Below are 18782 nucleotides of genomic sequence, written 5' to 3'. Positions count from 1 at the left end.
GATTTTGACAAATAAACTCCGTGCGTACCTTCTTCTTGTCTTTATAATTAAAATCACAGAAGTGCCTGCCTCATAGATTTGTGAAGAATGAAGAAGTTACAACGTGTATTGCCTTCTCAGGAATGATTTCACGTTATAAGTGCTCTTTAACAGTTTTACATTTAACCCTTCAAAACCTCTTCGTAAAGGAAAAACATTAAGTAAGAGTTTCTTAGTGGAACTAATGCTAAGTGAAGAGTATCGGATTTCAGTCAACATGATCCATGTAGCCCATGCCTCATATTCCCATGCAGGAAACTCTAGCTCAGAAGACAAATCTCCGTGACTGGGAACTGAGAGGATGGCCAACAGTAATTTGGTAATAGGAATCATCATCTTAACACAGACTGTGGTTGGAATCCTGGGCAATTTCTCTCTTCTTTGCCATTATATCATCCTTTACTTCACTGAGTACAGGTTAAGGTGCACAGATTTGATTCTTAGGCACCTGATTGTAGCTAACTTCTTATCCCTTTTCTGTAAAGGAGTCCCTCAGACAATGGCAGCATTTGGGTGGAAACATTTCCTTGGTAATTTTGGATGTAAACTTCTTTTGTTTCTTCACAGAGTGGGGAGGGGAGTGTCCATTGGTAGCATCTGTGTCTTGAGTGTCTTCCAGGTGATCACAATCAGTCATAGGAACTCCAGGTGGGCAGAGCTTAAAGTAAAAGCTCCAGACTACATTGTCCCCACTGTTTTCCTGGTTTGGTTCCTGCAAGTGCTGGTAAATATCATTTTTCCTGTGTTTGTTATTGACAATTTCAGCAACAACAACATCACAGGCATAAAAGATTTCATATACTGTGCTTCTGTTCGTCATGATAGAATGACAGAATTGTTACATGCGGCAGTGCTATCAGTCCCTGATGTTATATGTGTGGGGGTCATGCTCTGTTCCAGCAGCACCGTGGTTTTAATCCTGTACAGGCACAAGCAGAGGGTCCAGCACCTTCATAGGTCAAACACCTCCTCCAGATCCTCCCCAGAGTACAGAGCTACCAAAACCATTCTTATCCTAATGAGCACCTTTGCCTATTTTTATGCCCTTGCTTCCATCTTTCAAGTTGTTTTGGCTCTTTTAGATAATCCTGACTGGCTCCTGGTGAACATCACTGCAATCACCGCTGTGTGTTTCCCAATGGTCAGCCCCTTTCTGCTCAAGATCGGTGACTCCAGTGTCTCCACACTCTGCTTTGCCTGGATAAGGAATATAAAAGCCCCTAATCTTATTAAAAATATATAAATTGTATATATTTCCACAATGTACAGTTGCCAATTCATTCATTTCCCCTCAAAGTCCTAAATAAAATGATGAATCACAGGAGAATGGTAAACAGAACTTGCTTAGCATCTTCTTCCAAATAAACAATAAATCATAATAGTATTGTGATGAAATATAATTATCATGTAAATATTTATGTGATTGAAGTTTCACTAATGCTTGCAGTAGAGAGGTTCAGAGTTTATGTAATAATAAGTACTAGGTCTTGAAACTATCTGGATATCATGGAGATATGTGTAGCTTTCAATCTTAAGTGTGTAGCTTTCAATCTTAAGTGTGTAGCTTTCAATCTATCACAATAAGTTTCCTAGAAATAAACCGAGCATAGAATTTTAGGAAAAAGTACATGAAAATGGGTCAGCGTGTGACAGATCATTACTGAAACTGAAGAAAAGTAATGTTCTTAGGGAATAAATAATAGCATGGGATAGAGCTGGGGGGTGAAGTCATTCTCAGTGATTAGAGCCTTTAATTGCAAGTTAAGAGTTTTGTACATAACATCCTTAGAGAGATGGTGGTCATTTATGTGAAAATATAATGTTATGCGTGGAGATAGTTGGTTGAAATGATTTTTGTGCAGAAAATGGCCAGATTAAAGTAGAATGGGGTGAAGGAAAACACAAAATAAAAATATGCTTCAGCTGATATTTAAAATGATCAAGTGAGTGTGGACAATTAAAAAGACTGTATTTGGATGTGTAGAAGGCTGATTTTCCTGTCATATGTTAAGATGATTTGGGCATGTTGGCAAGAAAGGGGTTTGGAGGTGCACGCTAATGTCTCTGCAGTAATAAAAATAGTTTATAGTAGAAAGTTTCATTAAATTTAGAGCACTATAGGGAGAGCTATTGAAAGGGGAAAATATGAATTTATTCCATTTAGGTAGAGTCTGTGACTTTTGGATTTCGAAAGAGCAAAGCATATATTTCCTTGATTTTAGGAATGATTTTAATATAGCTCTCTCTGGGCCGGCCCTGTGGCTTAGCAGTTAAGCGCGCATGCTCTGCTACTGGCAGCCCAGGTTCGGATCCCGGGCGCTCACCCACCCACCGCTTCTTCCGCCCCGATGAGGTGGTATCCCATGTCGGGGGAAGAGGGAGAATCTCCCTCTGCCCTTTCCCTTAAGGTTCTTCTGGCTGGCCAAATAATCAACAAGACAGGTTAGCAAGAGAAAATAATACCAAGTTTAATAACATGTATACATGGGAGAAAGCAGGGACACTGCGTTTTTCAACACAATAGCAGAAATTCTCGTCTTAAATACCATGTTCAGCTAATGACAAAGGAGGATGTTGGGGGGGGGAGTCAGTTACAGGAGATTACCACTAAAGCACAGTAAACAAGAGTAAGGTTATTATGCAGATTTAAGTCATCACCTTCCACATTGATAAGTCACTAGAAATGAGCTCATCCCCCTCTCTTTTCCAAACAGAGAGGGAAATACCTTTACAAATGGAGATTTCCCTTATAAATGTAAATGTCTGTCTGGCAACTCCTTGCAGGGCCATCCAAAGAATGTGGCCAGAGACAGAACTTCTGATAAGAAGGGCTTGTTGGTGTCTTTCCTATTGTAACATCTATTTTACATTATATTACAGCCATCAGATGGAAGATCTGTTCCAGGAAAGAGCCACCATGTCAAATTCTTTAGGCAGTTAGTGGGAGAGGTCAAATGTCCTTTAGAGAAAACAATCAAGGTAAAGAGATATATTTCAGGGTGGCCAAATTTTGATCTCCCACACAGACATGCAGGCTTTATTCTACATTTATTGACCAAATGTTATCTCTGATGTTATAGCTGATGTTATCTCTATTACAAAAGGGGTTATCAAAAATAATAACTTAAAATGATGGCCAAGTTTGCCTATTGAAATTATTTCATATATTGAAATATATGAAATTTTGTAGGCAATCTAAATAATTATTGGGCACAAGTAACAAATAATGTGAAAAAAAAGTAAATGTTTGGGTAAAGTTTTTAACAATAATTATGTGTTTTGGCATGTGTATTTCAAGTAATTTCCAGAATCTTTCTGGTGACCTGAAACTTTGAAGTTTTGCTAGGTGAAATTAAATGATAAAAACACTCATTGGATATCTGGGTCATTTTCAAATGAGATAAAATACTGAAAAGTTATCGCTAAACATGTATAAATTTATCTACTTTTGGCTTCTTATTACAGAGAAACTAAAGTTTTAATAGACTAAGTTTGGGTCTATTAAAAACATCTCTTGCATTTTATTAAAAGATTATACTATGAAGTAGCACGTTTCTAGAAATTATAAAAGGTGTTTATAAATTTGCTGAGCCAAAAAATGCTAATGTAAAAGAAACTTTATAATTGCTTACCTAGTTTTTACCTAGAAATTAACATTTGTAAGAGTTAAAAATTCTAATATATGATTAAAGCTACAAAAATTAATAAGGGAAACATCTTTGTATTCAAGGATAGGAAGATGTCTATTTTCAGTAAAGAAAAGGTAAAGAATGGAGATTTTTTTTTTTGGTTGATTAACAAAGATAAATTTGTCCCAAGGTACTAGGAGGGAAAAAGAAAGGCATGGGACAAATTCTGAATGTAAAAAGAAAGTCATAGAAGCTTTGTTGAAGAGGAACCCTGAGGAAAGAGTTTTGTGCATGGTCAAGTTGGCTAAAATTAACTTAAATTAAATTATGTAAATAAGTTTTAATATCAGAAGTAAGCTAGCACAAAAATTAGAATTTGGTTTTCTCTTTCTTTTAGATTTTATTTACTTATTTTATTTCCCCTCAAAGCCCCAGCAGATAGTTGTATGTCATAGCTGCACATCCTTCTAGTTGCTGTATGTGGGACGCGGCCTCAGCACGGCCGGAGAAGCAGTACATCCGTGCCCGCCCGGATCCGAACCCAGGCCGCCAGCAGCGGAGCCGGCACACTTAACCGCTAAGCCACAGGGCCGGCCCTTCTCTTTCTTTTAAGAGGATAATTTTCTTAAACTCTTAGTCTGCTCTTAATAAAGAGATTATAAAAGGTTTTTCTTTACCTTTGAGTAAGTTTACCTAAAAGACAGAGATCTATGTTTGTTAAAGGAATTTCCTATGTTCAAAACAAAAGTCTCTCTATTAAGGCTTTTTTTTTGACTGTATTAATGCTCCGTTTGCCCTTGACTGTTTCTGTTGTCACTTTGATTGAATGGATAACTGAGCATCATTTCACAGTGAGCATTGTTTCCTATTTGACCAAGTGTTTTAAAACCTTTTGATATTTTTCACAAGCTCCCTCCACCACAAAAAAAATATATGTATATTCAAATCCTGAATAAAGGCTTTATTTTCACCTGGAAGAAAGAAAAAAAAAATTCTTTGAGAATTTTCAAAGGGTCCCTGGGACTTCTCAAAGAAATTTGTTTTCTCTTCCTATAAAGAGGGATATACTAATTAGGCTTGTTTGGTATGCTAAGTTGCATGGGAAGCATTTTCAAGTAAATGATAATAAACCTTCTTAGGTTATGGCATAGGTAAATATTATTCACTATTTTAACCCTGCTACCTTGCTTCCAACATTACAAGAGGTAAAGACTATAACTGCATTCTATTATCTAACTTGGTTTACAGATGGGACTTACTTAAATGATAAGCAACACATCATCAAGCTGGATATGCTGTTCAGCCTTGAGAACGCCTGCTATTTTCTATTAACTCTGCTAACCCCATAAAAGATTTCCTTCTACAGGCTCAAGAAATTGCCATGGAAGAAGAGAAACAGATATAGCAGTTAAAAGGGGGAAGTTTTGACACCACCTCACAGATGTGGTTTGGGTACAATAAAAAACCCATAGTACCTATTAGAGCACAATTGCCACTGCTCCAGGATATACACTAATTAACCCATTGGGCACCTGAAAAGATAATTTTGTGGGGAAAACAATACTTTTGGATACTTTCTCCCACAGTGGCTCATAAAGCCTACACTCATTGTGTTATATGCCCAAAATATAATCTAGGGAAACAATTTTACGAATCATAAGGCCACTGTCCCCTTCCTAAGGGACACTTTGAGGTATGGCAATTGGACTTTGTCCAAATGCCATGATCTCAAGGATATAAATATATCTTGTAATGATCTGTGTGTTCTCACATCGGGTTGAGGCCATTCCTTGCAGAAGAACTATGGCTTTAGACAAATTATTATTGGAGAGAATAATTCCTGTTTGGAGAATTCCTACTGAGTTACGTAGTGACCAGGGAACTAATTTCACTGGACAAATAATTAAATCTATTTGAAATAGCTGGCCATTAATGCAGCATTTCCACTGTGCTTACCATCCTAAATCCTCAAGATTGATGGAAAGAACTAACAGCACAATCAAAATTCAGTTGGCAAAGCTTTCAGAAGCATTTAATCTCTCATGGACAAAAGCTCTTCTGCTAGTGTTCCTCAATCTTAGATCTATACACTTTCGGCCATCTCCTTTCAAGATAATTACTGGATGGCCTATGAATTAGACAAAGAAATGTATAAACAAACCTTGCTTAAAGGAAATATCTTAATTATTGTCAAAGTCTCATTGAGACACTTAAAAAAATGATGAGAGGTTAGCAGTTGATTCTTTTCAAAGTGAGCTCTCAGATCTTAAGGAACTTGGACTATAACCTGGAGAATTTATTTATCAGAAGAGATATCAAATAAAAGACTCTTTGCAGCCATGTTGGAAAGGGCCATACCAGATACTTTTAACCAATTCATGCACTGCAGAATCAAAAGGTGTAGACTCATGGATTCACATTTCTCATTTTAAAAAAGTCTTCTCCACCTGAGTGGATTTCAGTTCCTATTTCTGATGCCCAACTTCAACGGACCAATGCAAATATCTCCAAACCAGGATGAGAAGAAGACGGCCTCTGTTGTAGACAGCTGTCCCAAGACTCCAGACCAGACTTGTATTCCCAACCTTATATCTCCTCATTAAAACCTTCGTTATCTTAAGCTGTATATATATTTTATAATTGTTCCATTCAAGGTTTTCAGAATAATATCATACTTAAAGAAAGTGATTGATTTGGAACAGATGGTCTTGAAGGCCAGACATTTATTAAGTGGCTCCTAATGGAACTCCGTGGTTATGTGGAACAAATCTCTGGCCTTGGCTACTGCCTCGATGGCTAAAACACTACACCATGAGCTTCCCTTAGATGCACGGAAGGAGTCACACTGAGCTAACACCTGTTGCCAATCTTCCTCTTTTTAAGGCTAGGTGGGCTCATTCATTGCTCTACTTTATAGCAACCGAGCAGCTATATTTGTTCCTTCCTTGGGGCTAAAGGATGTCATTATCACATACAGAAGCCCTGACTAAATTTGCTCAACAAGCCCTTAATGATAGTCAAGCAGGAATAACTTTATTAAATACTGAAGTATCTGTAATGAGAAAGGCTGTCCTTCAAAATAGAAGGGTCTTAGATGTTTTAACTGTCTCCCAAGATGGTACATACATATATCATTCAAACTGAATGCTGTGTTTTTACACCTGATGAGTCTTCCAAAGTATCATCTCTGCTAAAGCACATGAAAATGTAGGTGAATGTCTTAAGCAATCCTACACCCAGTCTTTATTTGTTTGGTTGGCTCCCTTCCAGGATTGCTTCCTTTTTTTGATCTGGATTGCAATTCCTATTTCTATTACTTCTTGGAATTCTTGTAGTAGTCATAATAGTCAAACTAATTGCTGTTTTCTTCCTTGATGTAGGAAGACTGGCATGTAAGCTGGAGTAATGATTGCTCAGAGACTTGAGATGGTCTACTGACCTTATAACCCTGGACAAATTTCCTTTTCTGATAAGGACTATGCCTAAGAACTCACTTTAAACTAATCTTTTCAAATATATTGAATTTTTGTCATTGTTCCTGTACCGTTCTGTAATTATAAACAATGTAAACGTAAGGAGCCATAGAAAAGCACATATACAATGTTTATACAACAACCTAAAATTAATCTAAAAGTCTATGAAATGTTTCCTCTGTTAATATATACCTCTATGCTTGTCCCCTGTATCTGATTATTTCCCCCTAATGTGGACAACTGGGCAAATAAATGAGATAAAATCCTGGCACCAAGGGGCATGATGGATCCAGGGCAGGCAGCAATACCCCTAGCACCAAGGGCCAATGTTTTGATCATCAATGATTTCAACTGAAAGATTATAGATCAAAAGGGGGAAAATGATAAATAAATGGCAAGCAATAGGATATATTGGAGTATACAAGGAAGCCATTTTGTGTAAAACTAATTCAGCCTGACCCTGTTTTTTCCAACAGGGCCTGATGTGGCCATTGAGTATGCATTGTATATCTGCTTTAAGTACTTAATATACCAAAGACAAGAACAAATGCCCTTAAGATAAAGTAACTTCCCCCACATCAGCATTTCCTTAAAGATAAGCATCTCTCCCTAGGCTAGGGATTGATTGTTGACCTGCTGTGATGACCCAGCTGGAGACTACAGACCTGCTACCGGCTGCATTCATCAATTGCTGTGTGAATCACTGTGCCTGCTAGGCAGGCTAGGCCATCTTGTGACTGTTTAAAAGGGACATTCCAATCATATGTGATACAGACTATTTGATGTTATATATCCACTCTATTCACCCTCACTTCCTTGGTGCCCGTCCTTCTCTAGGGAAGGAAGGCCCCAGGGTATATAGTCCTCAAATCTGACTCATAATAAACTCACTCCAATTTTCCTTTATAGATTGATTTTGGATTATTTGCATCAACACAACATTGGATATGAAACAAATATTTTATCTCTGTTACAAAATTTGTCAGTCAAAAATATCTTAGAATAATAGCTGGTTATGTCTAATGTCTCAAGAGGTTTTTGTAGGCAATCTAAATATAATTATTGGGAAGCAGTGAACTAAGTGAATATGAAAAGCATAATTTTGGGGGTAAACTTTTTATGAATAATTACGTGTTATGGTGTGTGTACTTAAAATACCTTCAAATCATTTTGGACTTGAAACCTTAGATTTTGCTAAATTAATTTAAATGATAATAAATCATTGAGTATCTAGGTCATTTACACACAAGATAAAATATTAAAATTAATTACTAGGCATAGATTTATCTGCCTTTGGCTTCTTATTTCAGAGGACCTGGAAGATGCTTGAATTTATTGATGAAAATGTTTTCTGCCACACTTGGAAATTTTCTATTAGAAAGAACATGTTTCTAGAAAGTCTGAATACAGGAAAAGTAAGATATATACTTTCAGTAAATAAAATATAAATAATGGAGATATTTTTGTTTTTGTTTTTCTTTTTGTTAAGAAAGATAAATTTGTCCTACATACTAGGAAAGAAAGAAGGGAAAGAAGGCATGGGACCAATTCTGAGTGTAAAAAGCAAGTGACAAAAGGTTTGTGGAAGCAAAACCCTGAAGAAAGAGTTTTGTGAATGGTCAAGTTGACTAAGATTGAAATGAATTAAATTATGTAAGTAAGTTTTAATATCAAAAGTAAGCTGGTGAAAAATTAGAATTTGGCTTTCTCTGTCTTAAAAGAATAATCTTGAACTTTTGGTCTGCTCTTGATAAAAGGGTTATAAAAGTTTTTTCCTTACCTTTGAGTAAGTCTACCTAAAAGATAGAAAATCAATATTTTGTTAAAATAATTTCCTATGTTCAAAGAGACTGAGGACTCTCTATTAAGGTTTTTTCTACCTTTTACATCTTCTGTTGTCACTTTGATTGAATGGATAACTAAGCATTGTTTCCTATGTGACCAAGTGTTTTAAAACCTTTTGATATTTCTGACAAACTTCCCCCAAACTCAAGTCTTTCTTTTGACTTAAAAAGGAATTTAAAAGTTTCCAATTGGCCCTGGGACTTCTCAAAAAATTTGTTCTCTCTTTCTATAAAGAGGAAAATATTAAACTAATTAGATTCATTTGGTATGTTAAATTACATGGGAGGCATTGTCAAATAAGTGATGACAAACCCTCTTAGGTTATATTGCATAAGTAAATGCTATTAATATAAATGTTTTAAAAATTATATAACATTCCTAAAATCTTGATCTCTCCTAGTTATCTGTCATAGTTATAGTTATTATCATAAAATGTTATATGTCACAGATATAACCAAGTTTCTAAGTCAATTGCCATTTTTAACTCTTTTCTCATTTACAAACATTTGTTGTTTTGCACTGTTGCTTTTACAACTTTTTCATCTTCAGAGACATTCATGGAAAGGAGTCTGACACTTACTCTAAAATACAGGCTTCTGATAAACTTTCAAATCATAAATCTAAACTAAGGTTTAAAAATTTCAGAACCTTAGAGAAACTGATGGCTTCATAAAACGCTACCAAAAAACAATTGATGGGAATTTTTTTTTAGAATTGACTAGATATCTAGTCAATTAGGTACAGGAACTAGGTGCCTAATTTTTCACTCATTGTCAACCTTTACATATATATATATGTATATATATATGCATACATATATACATATATATATATGTGTATACATATTACTTAAGTCTAACCAGTCTGGTTTGATTAAATGAACACTAGAAGGAGAAAAAGCCATAAACACCTTAAAGTCCATCTTGGCTCAGGCACCAACTTTAGGTCACCCTAATTTCAACTTGCCATTTTCTCTCTTTGTACAAAAAGATAAAGAAAATGCTTTAGGTTTATTAGCTCAAGAACATGATGATCACTATTGACCTGTAAGATATTATACTCAGCAATTAACTTCAGTAGCAAAAGGACTTCCTCTGTGTAAGAGATATTTCAGCAGCAGCTTTCTTGTGCAAAGCTGTTAAAGAAATGATGATGTGGTCTCCTTTAATTATGTTCCTCATTCAGTAAAAGCCTTGTTAAATTCTGATCACATTAAACATTACTCTGCGAGTCGATTAATTTCTTATGAAATTGTCTAGTTTCTTCCAATATAACTTTACTTAGATGTAACAGGTTAAATCTCACCACCTCGCCCTCAGATGATGCCGAATCAATGAAATTTGATCATGACTACATAAAATTAACTGACCAGCTTTTGACCCCTAGGGATGATTTGCGTGAAAGTCCTATAACTAACACTGACCTTAAATTATTCACAGATGTCTCATACTTGTGAGGACACACTGGGAAATATCAAGACGGGTAAGCTGTGGGTTCTCCAGTCTCCATTCTGGAGAGTGTGACCTTGCTAATTCTCGTTCAGCACAACAAGCTGAACTTGTTGCATTCACTAGAGCCTGTCATTTGGCTAAAGGAAACTGTAAATATTTTTGCTGACAATAGCTATACGCTTGGATTTGCCCATGATTTTGGGTCACTCTAAAAACAAGGATTTTTTAACCTATATTGGACAACATATTTAAAAGGGGGGGCTAAGTGGCTGCTTTGTTAAAAGCCATTTTACTCCCTAAGACATTGGCAATAATTAAAGTACAAGGCCACTCCAAGATGGAGACTTTAGAAACTAAAAAAACAAACAACAAATTAAAAAAACAACAAATCAGGCAGCTACGGAAGCTGCCTCAAAAATGCTGATTCCACAAACTTTGATATGTTTCTTGTCCCTCTCTAACTTTACTGAGTCTCTGATTTTCAGAAAATGGCTAGAGAAAAAGAAAAACAATTATAGATCCAAAAGGGCGGGGGGGGGGCGGTGCTTTTGTTTGTCACAGCATTGTGGATTAGACAGAAACCTGTGGATTAGATTTATCAACACCCAATACTTCCTTTAGGAGCTCAACTTCCATTTCTACAGTCTATTTATGCTTTGTCTCCTTTGACCCCAGAGAAAATTATCTCTTGAAAACAATACTTTTGAAAACCATCTTTTACTATAGCACAGAAAATATATTCTAAATGTTTAGTCTGCCCTAAACATAGCACAGGGAGGCCCATGCATAGTTCAAAGGGAGTTTTCTCTTTGCCAGTGAGACCATTTGAAATTTTGTGGATAGGTTTTATCCAAATGCCTCTCTCTCAAGCTTACCAATATGTACCTGTTACGATATACGTGTTCTCTCATTGAGTTGAAACATTTCTATGTTGAAGGGCTATGGCTCAATCAGTAAATAAACTACCAGAAGAATGTGTTATTCCAATATGAGGAGTCCCAGTGGAACTACACAGTGAACTGAGACTCATTTCACCAGACAAATTATGAAGGAAATTTGTAAAATCTGGGCTATTTTACAGCATCTTCACTGCAGTTACTGCCCCCAATCATCAGACCACATGAAATCGCATAATTAAGACCCAATAGGCTAAGCTCAAAGAAGCATTTTCTTTACGATGGTCTAAAGCCCTTACACTGGTATTGTGTAACCTAAGATCAACACACTTTAGCAAACGTCAATTGTCTCCATTTGAAATTATTACTGGGAGACATATGAGTCTAGATGAAGGAGTGTATGAACCATCAATACTAAAAGGTAACATATTTAACTGTTGCAAAATCTTAACCAAACTATTAGAGGAACACTTAAAATTCATTGCTGAGGTATATGATGCAAACTTACCCATAGAGGAAAATATACAGACTGATGATTTATAGCGTGGCGACTATGTTTATTAGAAAGTCCACATTTAAAAAAACGCTTTACAGCCTAGGTAGAAAGGACCTTATCAAGTCCCTCTGACTAATTCCTACACAGCTAAATTACAGGGAATGGACTCTTGGATCCATATTTCTCATTTAAAAAGTCTGCCTACTATAGAGTGCTATGCAGAAAGTGTTTCAGATATATGACTAAAACTATGTTGATGAGACCAGGATGAAAAGCAGCTGACAGCTGATATGGACAGCTCTCCTAAGAATCTGGAGCAGGCCAGTAATTAAGGGACAATATACATTATTTTGTTTCTTACCAGACTCACTTACTCTTGTCATAACATTTGTCTTTCCAAGCCACCCCAATTCTTAGATACTAACTATTGGTCTTAGAGAAAGGTTACCACATTGAGTCCAATGAATGGTGAGCCCATAAATGAAATACTCATGTATAACTCTAAAACCCAGGGTCTATGATCTATCTTACACAGACCTGTTGTAAATATTCCTATTAATTCTGACTTCATAGGATACCTCTATTATGTAGTACACACCTTGTGAAAAACTTCCAAGGAAATTCTGCCAGGGGAAATATTTGGGAAAAAAATTATAAAAAATGTATTCACAATTGTAATTTTGATTATACTAATTACCATATTATTCTGATGTTATGCTAAGTGTTGAAGGAGACAACAACAGGACAAGGCCCAGATCATGTTAGCTAGGAAGGTAGAAGTGATCCAGAATGCTTTTTAATAAATGACATAAAAGATAGGTAAGGAAATGAGAGGTACCCCACCATGTTGGAGAAAAAACAAAGGAACACCTCGTTGGTCATGAATGCAACTGTGGGTTGATAATGACCAGAAAGGGGCATTGTGGACAGATTTTTGGGACCCCTCTCCCTCGTCTAACACTCAAATCTAGCAAGCAAACTGCATAGCCTTTAAGTCAGTACAAGGAAATCCACGCTGTACTCTGAAGCAGCTGTACTGTGAAGCAGCCGTGCAGGCCACCTTCAGCCTGTGTCAAATGACTTTGCAACTCCACACCTCATGACTGAAGATGCCAGCTGGATAGATCCACAACTGGAAGAGATAAAGGGGTACCTCACTCTCACATTTCCCAACTGCACTTCTTAGAGATTGAGGGACTAATTAATGATCCTGGTCCTTGCCTCCCTCCACACATAGATAATGTCAGCATCTCTGAACTTGTTTGATGTGTAATCAGGAAATTCTTGTTTGTGTTACCTTCAATGTATAATGTAGAGAAAAGCCCAGATGTACTCTATCCATTTTTTTAACACACATGAACTCTAAAGTTTTTTTTTTCATTTCCTCTTCCCTGCACATGTACTGTTTTGTGACAGAGATATAAGCTGCACTTCAACTCTGACACTTTGGAGCAGTTCCATTAGAGCGCTCTGCTGAACTGTTTTCCCGGGGTTCAAACACCTCATGCTGATTATTGAATAAACTCCTTCATTATCAGCTAGATTCTTTATTTCAGTCGAAAAAAGAGAAATTCATATTTTTATCTCACATCAGAAACTTAAATATTTACTATATTAAATCACAAAGAAAGAAGTAACATACATATATATATATACACACAAGCACACTTACATTTGTGTGTGTGTACATATATGTGTGTGTGTCTGTGTGTATATATGGATTTGTACATATACTTATAAAGTCAATCACATTGTAATCCCTCAATCATTATGTCGGAAAATTGTTCATTAAGAAAATTTTTAAATAATTCTAATTACAAGAATGACAAACCTTAAAGTGTATGTTATCTAATATGTATATTGCCATTCCAAATTGTTTAGTTGTTTAAAATTCCATAAAATATAGTTTGTACTCTTATCCATTAATTCTTGTATTTTGCCTATATCTCATGGAAAAAACATCCAGTGACTTTAGTCAAAAACATTTGGTTTTAAAAGGAACAGTAGTCTATATCTGTTCATCTAATAATTGATGTATTTGACTTTGAATTTATCAAGTTTTTGCATTCTCTCCGATAGACTGGATTTATTTTCTGACTCTATCTATATTAACTTCTTTTCCATTCACTTTTAAAAGAAGTACACATTTGACCACATTTCACTGGAAGTTGTATACTTAATATTTGTAAGGTTTTAACCTAAAAATTTCACAGAGTCATTTTATTTAATATCTTTAAACTCCACCTTGGCAATGTAAGGAGATTACACAAATTTTACCTTTTTTATTGGTGATATGTATTTAAAAATTTAAATCTACATGTACAGGTCATGAGTGCACAGATCAATGAAGTTGTGCAAACTGAAAACATTTCTGTATGCAGCACCTATATCAATAAACAGAATATTGTCAGGCCCCTGGAAGCCCCTTGGTGCTCCTTCCCAGTCACCACTCCTCGGAACACCGCTACTGTGACAGGTAACAGCACAGATTCCTTTTGCCTCTTTTGTCTTTTCTATAAAGGGACTAGTAGAGCATTAACTCCTTTGTATTTGACTTATTTCACTTCTTATGTTGTTCTTGAATTTATGGTTGCATATTGTTTTGGACCATTCGTTGGCTTTGCTGTATAGGATTCCATTTTATGAATCTCAAACCATTAATTTAATCATTCCACTGTTACCAAGAGTGGTTCTAGAGAAAAAAAATTAAGGATGAGTTTTCTGAATTAGTTCTTGGGTTTCTGCAATTATTTTTCTCAGCTGACTAGATTTAAAGATGGTAATGATTTCATTCCAGTATTAAAGAGAGCACTGATAGTCCATGGTGTGGTCTGGCAATAGAGATCTTCAAAATATCTGCCTTGGACTCTCCTAATCAACCACTTGTAAGAAGGAAGTATCTGGGTGACTGTGTATGTGATAGTTTCAAACATTTTTGGAAAACTAACGATTATGGTAACATTGGCTGGTTGCCCCTAATGTTTCTGGACAAAGAGGTGAAAGAAAAGATTGAGATCAAGGCTTCAAATTCCCAGTTCAAACACCATATACATGACCTGAAGGCTTCTGTATGTCCCCTGAAGGAGACCTTTATCTCCTTTAGCCATGCCACTGAGATTGCTGAAAATCAAACGCAGAATCTCATCCTGGGACTGTCTGGATTATAACTGCAAATTGCACTCCCAGCCTCACAGGGTGTCTACTGTTGAAGTGAGGGCATTGATTGAGAAAGAGTGGGATCCAGTTAAGTTGGGATGGGGAGGGTGTGAGAAGACACTGATGAAGCTGGGTACACTGAGCCCCTAAATCTGAAAAGTCTTCTTTGCCAATGGAAGAGGTCTCTCCACTCCCCAGTGGAACTGATCTCCCCACCCCCAGTGCAAGCAGCCTCATAACCACCAGTGGAAGTGGCCACCCTACTCCTGGCAGTGGTACATCTCCCCCCCAGTGGTATTGGCCTTCCAACTTTGTCCAAAGGGATTAACCATGCATTGCCTGAGGAAACTTTAATGGCCTCCCCTGAAGCTGTTGCCACACAAGACAATGCTGATTCCCCTCAGGACCCTCTCCCACTACTCCTTCTTGCTTCTAGAACTAGAACTACACCTGAGTCCCAGTAAGGCCCTAAAAGTGAGGTACCAATTGTGACCCATGAGAAGTTGCACTATACTCTAAAAGAACTACTTGAGTTTTCTAATTTACACAAGCAGAAATCCTGGGAACATGTGTGGGAATGGATAGTAGAGTGTGGGATAATGGTGGAAGGAAGATAAAGTTGGATTAGATGAACATACGGATATGGTCCACTAAAGAGAGATTCTGCTTTTAATGTTGCAGCTCATGGAATTAGGAAGGGCAATAAGTGATTGATCAGTTAAAACATGGATCAAAAGATGTTTCTACGTGAGCAAAGTGTAAATGCCTGACCTCCTTTAAACGTGGAGGAATGGATTCGAAGGCTTAGGGAGATTGGAATGTTAGAGTGGATTTGTCATTTAAGACCTGCTGACCATATTGGGAGGTTCCACAAGACATGCTTTTCACTAATACTTTGAGAAATATACTTATGAGTGGAGCTTCAGCATTCTTGAAGAGCACCTTAACTGCTCTTCTCTCTGGAACAGAGCTTACTTATAATGGGAACTGCCAGCACTGTGCTGGGAAACCTAAATACAATGGGAGTGATTTGGTTCCTGAGTGGCAGGGGCCAAGTAGTGGCACTCATTTCACTGTTAACGGGCATGTGGGTGGTTTTCAGTTTGCGACTATTTGGAATAATGCTGGTATGTAAGTTCTAGAACATGTTTTGATGACACATGTACAAATTTCTGCTGGCTATATATAGAGTAGAGGAATTGTTGGGTCATAGGCTTACATGTCTTCAGGTTTAGGAGATAGTTCCCAGTAGGCTTGGGAAATGGTTGCACCAATTTTCCCACCCACCAGCAGCATAGGAGATTCTTGGTTTGTCCACATCCTTGTGAACACTTGTAATTTTGTTTCATTTTCATTTTAGCCTGCTGGATGGTGTGTCATGATACCAACTAATGATTTTATTTCCATTTCTCTGATCACTGAAGAACTTGGGCTTATGTTCCCACGTTTATTAGACTTTGGGCAACCTCTCTTTGAAGTATAAGTTAGTTTCCTTTGTCCATTTTTCCTAGTCTGTGATCTGTCTTTTCTTTTTCTTATGGATTTGTAGGAGGTCTCTATATCTGCTGGATGTTATTCTTTTCTTGAATCTCTCTCTCTCCCTCCTTCCATTCCTCTTTTTTTTTTGTGCGTGTATATTTTTGTAAAAAGAAGTTCTTAATTTTAATTTAACTGATTTGACGTTTCTCTGTTGTAGATAATGATGATTGTTCTGTTTGAGAAGTACTTTCCAATTCTAAGACCACAGAGAAGTTCTCTTTTGTTTCACTATAAAACATTATTTAACTTTAAAATTTAGATCAGCAAACCTTTCAGAATTTATTTCTCCTAATGGGGGTAGTAAATTATCTATTTCACCATTAAACTAACAAAGTTCAATTTATTCTGAAAATACGATATTATTCCCTCTTTTCATCTGCTTTCACCTCTCATTGATCACCCAGATAAACATTCCCTCTCCCTAAGCTCTGTCTTTTCTGTGAAGTCTGCAGGTAATTCTGTGTCTCTTCCTGCCTTCTACAGCCTTTAACATCCCCACCACACCACACAACCAACATCAGTCTTGGTATCAAAAATTTTCAATAGAGGGGGCCGGCCCCATGGTGTAGCGGTTAAGTGCGCACTCTCCACTGCTGGCTGACCAGGATTTGGATCTCGGGTGTGCACCAATGCAGCACTTGTCAAGCCATGCTGTGGCGGCATCCCATATAAGGTGGAGGAAGATGGGCACAGATGTTAGCCCAGAGCCAGTCTTCCTTGGCAAAAAGAGGAGGATTGGCATGGTTGTTAGCTCAGGGCTGATCTTCCTCACAAAAAAAATAAATAAAAATAGGCTTTAAAAATTTTTTTTCAATAGATCTTTTTATATAATTAATTATTCCCATATTTTAAAGGGAAAGATGCACCCTATATGGAGACAGTTCTCCATGTGCCTCTCGAATACTTTTTTTTAGCATCTTGTATCAACTCATGTTCTGGACTACCTTTCATGGATTTTTTTTTTTGAGGCTTAAAATATTATTTTATTGACTGTCTAGTTGTAACAACATGTTGGAGAAAATAATGGTTAGGTTAAAATTAAAAGTATGTTTGTGTCTGTATCTCTTACATTGTGAATAACACAGGAAATTGAGAAAATATTCTTAAAAAAACAAAAATGATTATCCAATTCATCAGAAAAACTGCTTACATCATTCACAAATGAGTGACATTCTGACATATGTCTCTGTGGTTTTACTTTTGTCTTAGTCTTTAAAATAAATGAAAATATCAACCAACATTCATGTCAGAACTATACTTGTTCATCAACTGCAACCATTATTGGCTATGGGTATAAAAGTTTGCACAGGTCAATGAAATCATTCTGTGAAAATCAGTTGCCCATGTGGAATTTCAAGTAAAGAGTGTTATATATTTTATTATTATTGTAAATTGTGTGACTCACATCCTTTATTTCAGTAAAGTTTAATAACTTTATGTAAAATATTTGCATACAATATTTTTTGTGCTAGTTGGAGAGCCTGTTCTTAATCATTTATTGGAAAACCACTGCGTAGCTTTGTCACTAACCATTACGTCACATAGCAATGATGACACCTAGAAGCCTCCTTTTAGGAAAGGGCTGGGGCAGTGAAAAGCACAAACGTACTTTCCTTCCTTTTTTTAAAAAAATTATTTTATTGAGGTCATATTCGCTTATAACATTGTGTAAATTTCAGGTGTAGCTTGTTATATATCAGTTTCTGTAGTGACTATATTGTGTTTACCAATTGTCTAATTTTTATCCCTCACCATGCATATGTGCCCCTTTACCCCTTTTTCCCTCCCTCAACCCCCTTCTCCTCTGCTAAACACTAATCTGTTCTATTTATCCACGATTTGTTTATCTTCTACATATGAGCGACATCATATGGTGTTTGTCTTTCTCTGTCTGGCTTATTTTGATTAACATAATACCTTCGAGGTCCATCCACGTTGTAGCATATTGCACAATTTTGTCTATTTTATGGCTGAGTTGTCTTCCATTGTATATATACATCACAACTTCTTTATCCATTCATCTGCAGATAGCCACTTGGGTTGCTTCGACATCTTGGCTATGTGGATAATGCTGCGAAGAACATAGAGATGCATAAATCTTTTTGTATTGTTAATTTCATGTTCTTTGGATAAATACTCAGTAGTGGGATAGCTGAATCATATGGTATTCGTATTTTTATTTTTTGAGAAATCTCCATGCTGTTTTCCATAGGGGCTGCACCTGTTTGCATTTGCAACAGCAGTGTATGAGGGTAGCC

At 36.6% G+C, this 18782-nt stretch overlaps 1 pseudogene; it reads left to right on the top strand.

The window, feature by feature from the left end:
- Nucleotides 1-256: 256 nt before the first annotated feature.
- Nucleotides 257-1282, top strand: LOC131397899 (vomeronasal type-1 receptor 4-like; annotated as a pseudogene).
- The last annotated feature ends 17500 nt before the right edge of the window (nt 1283-18782 follow it).

Source organism: Diceros bicornis, chromosome 34 (assembly GCF_020826845.1).
Source record: "Diceros bicornis minor isolate mBicDic1 chromosome 34, mDicBic1.mat.cur, whole genome shotgun sequence".
Lineage (NCBI taxonomy): Eukaryota > Metazoa > Chordata > Mammalia > Perissodactyla > Rhinocerotidae > Diceros > Diceros bicornis.
Note: the sequence above shows the minus strand (reverse complement) of the source record. Positions and strands in the feature narration are given on the sequence as shown.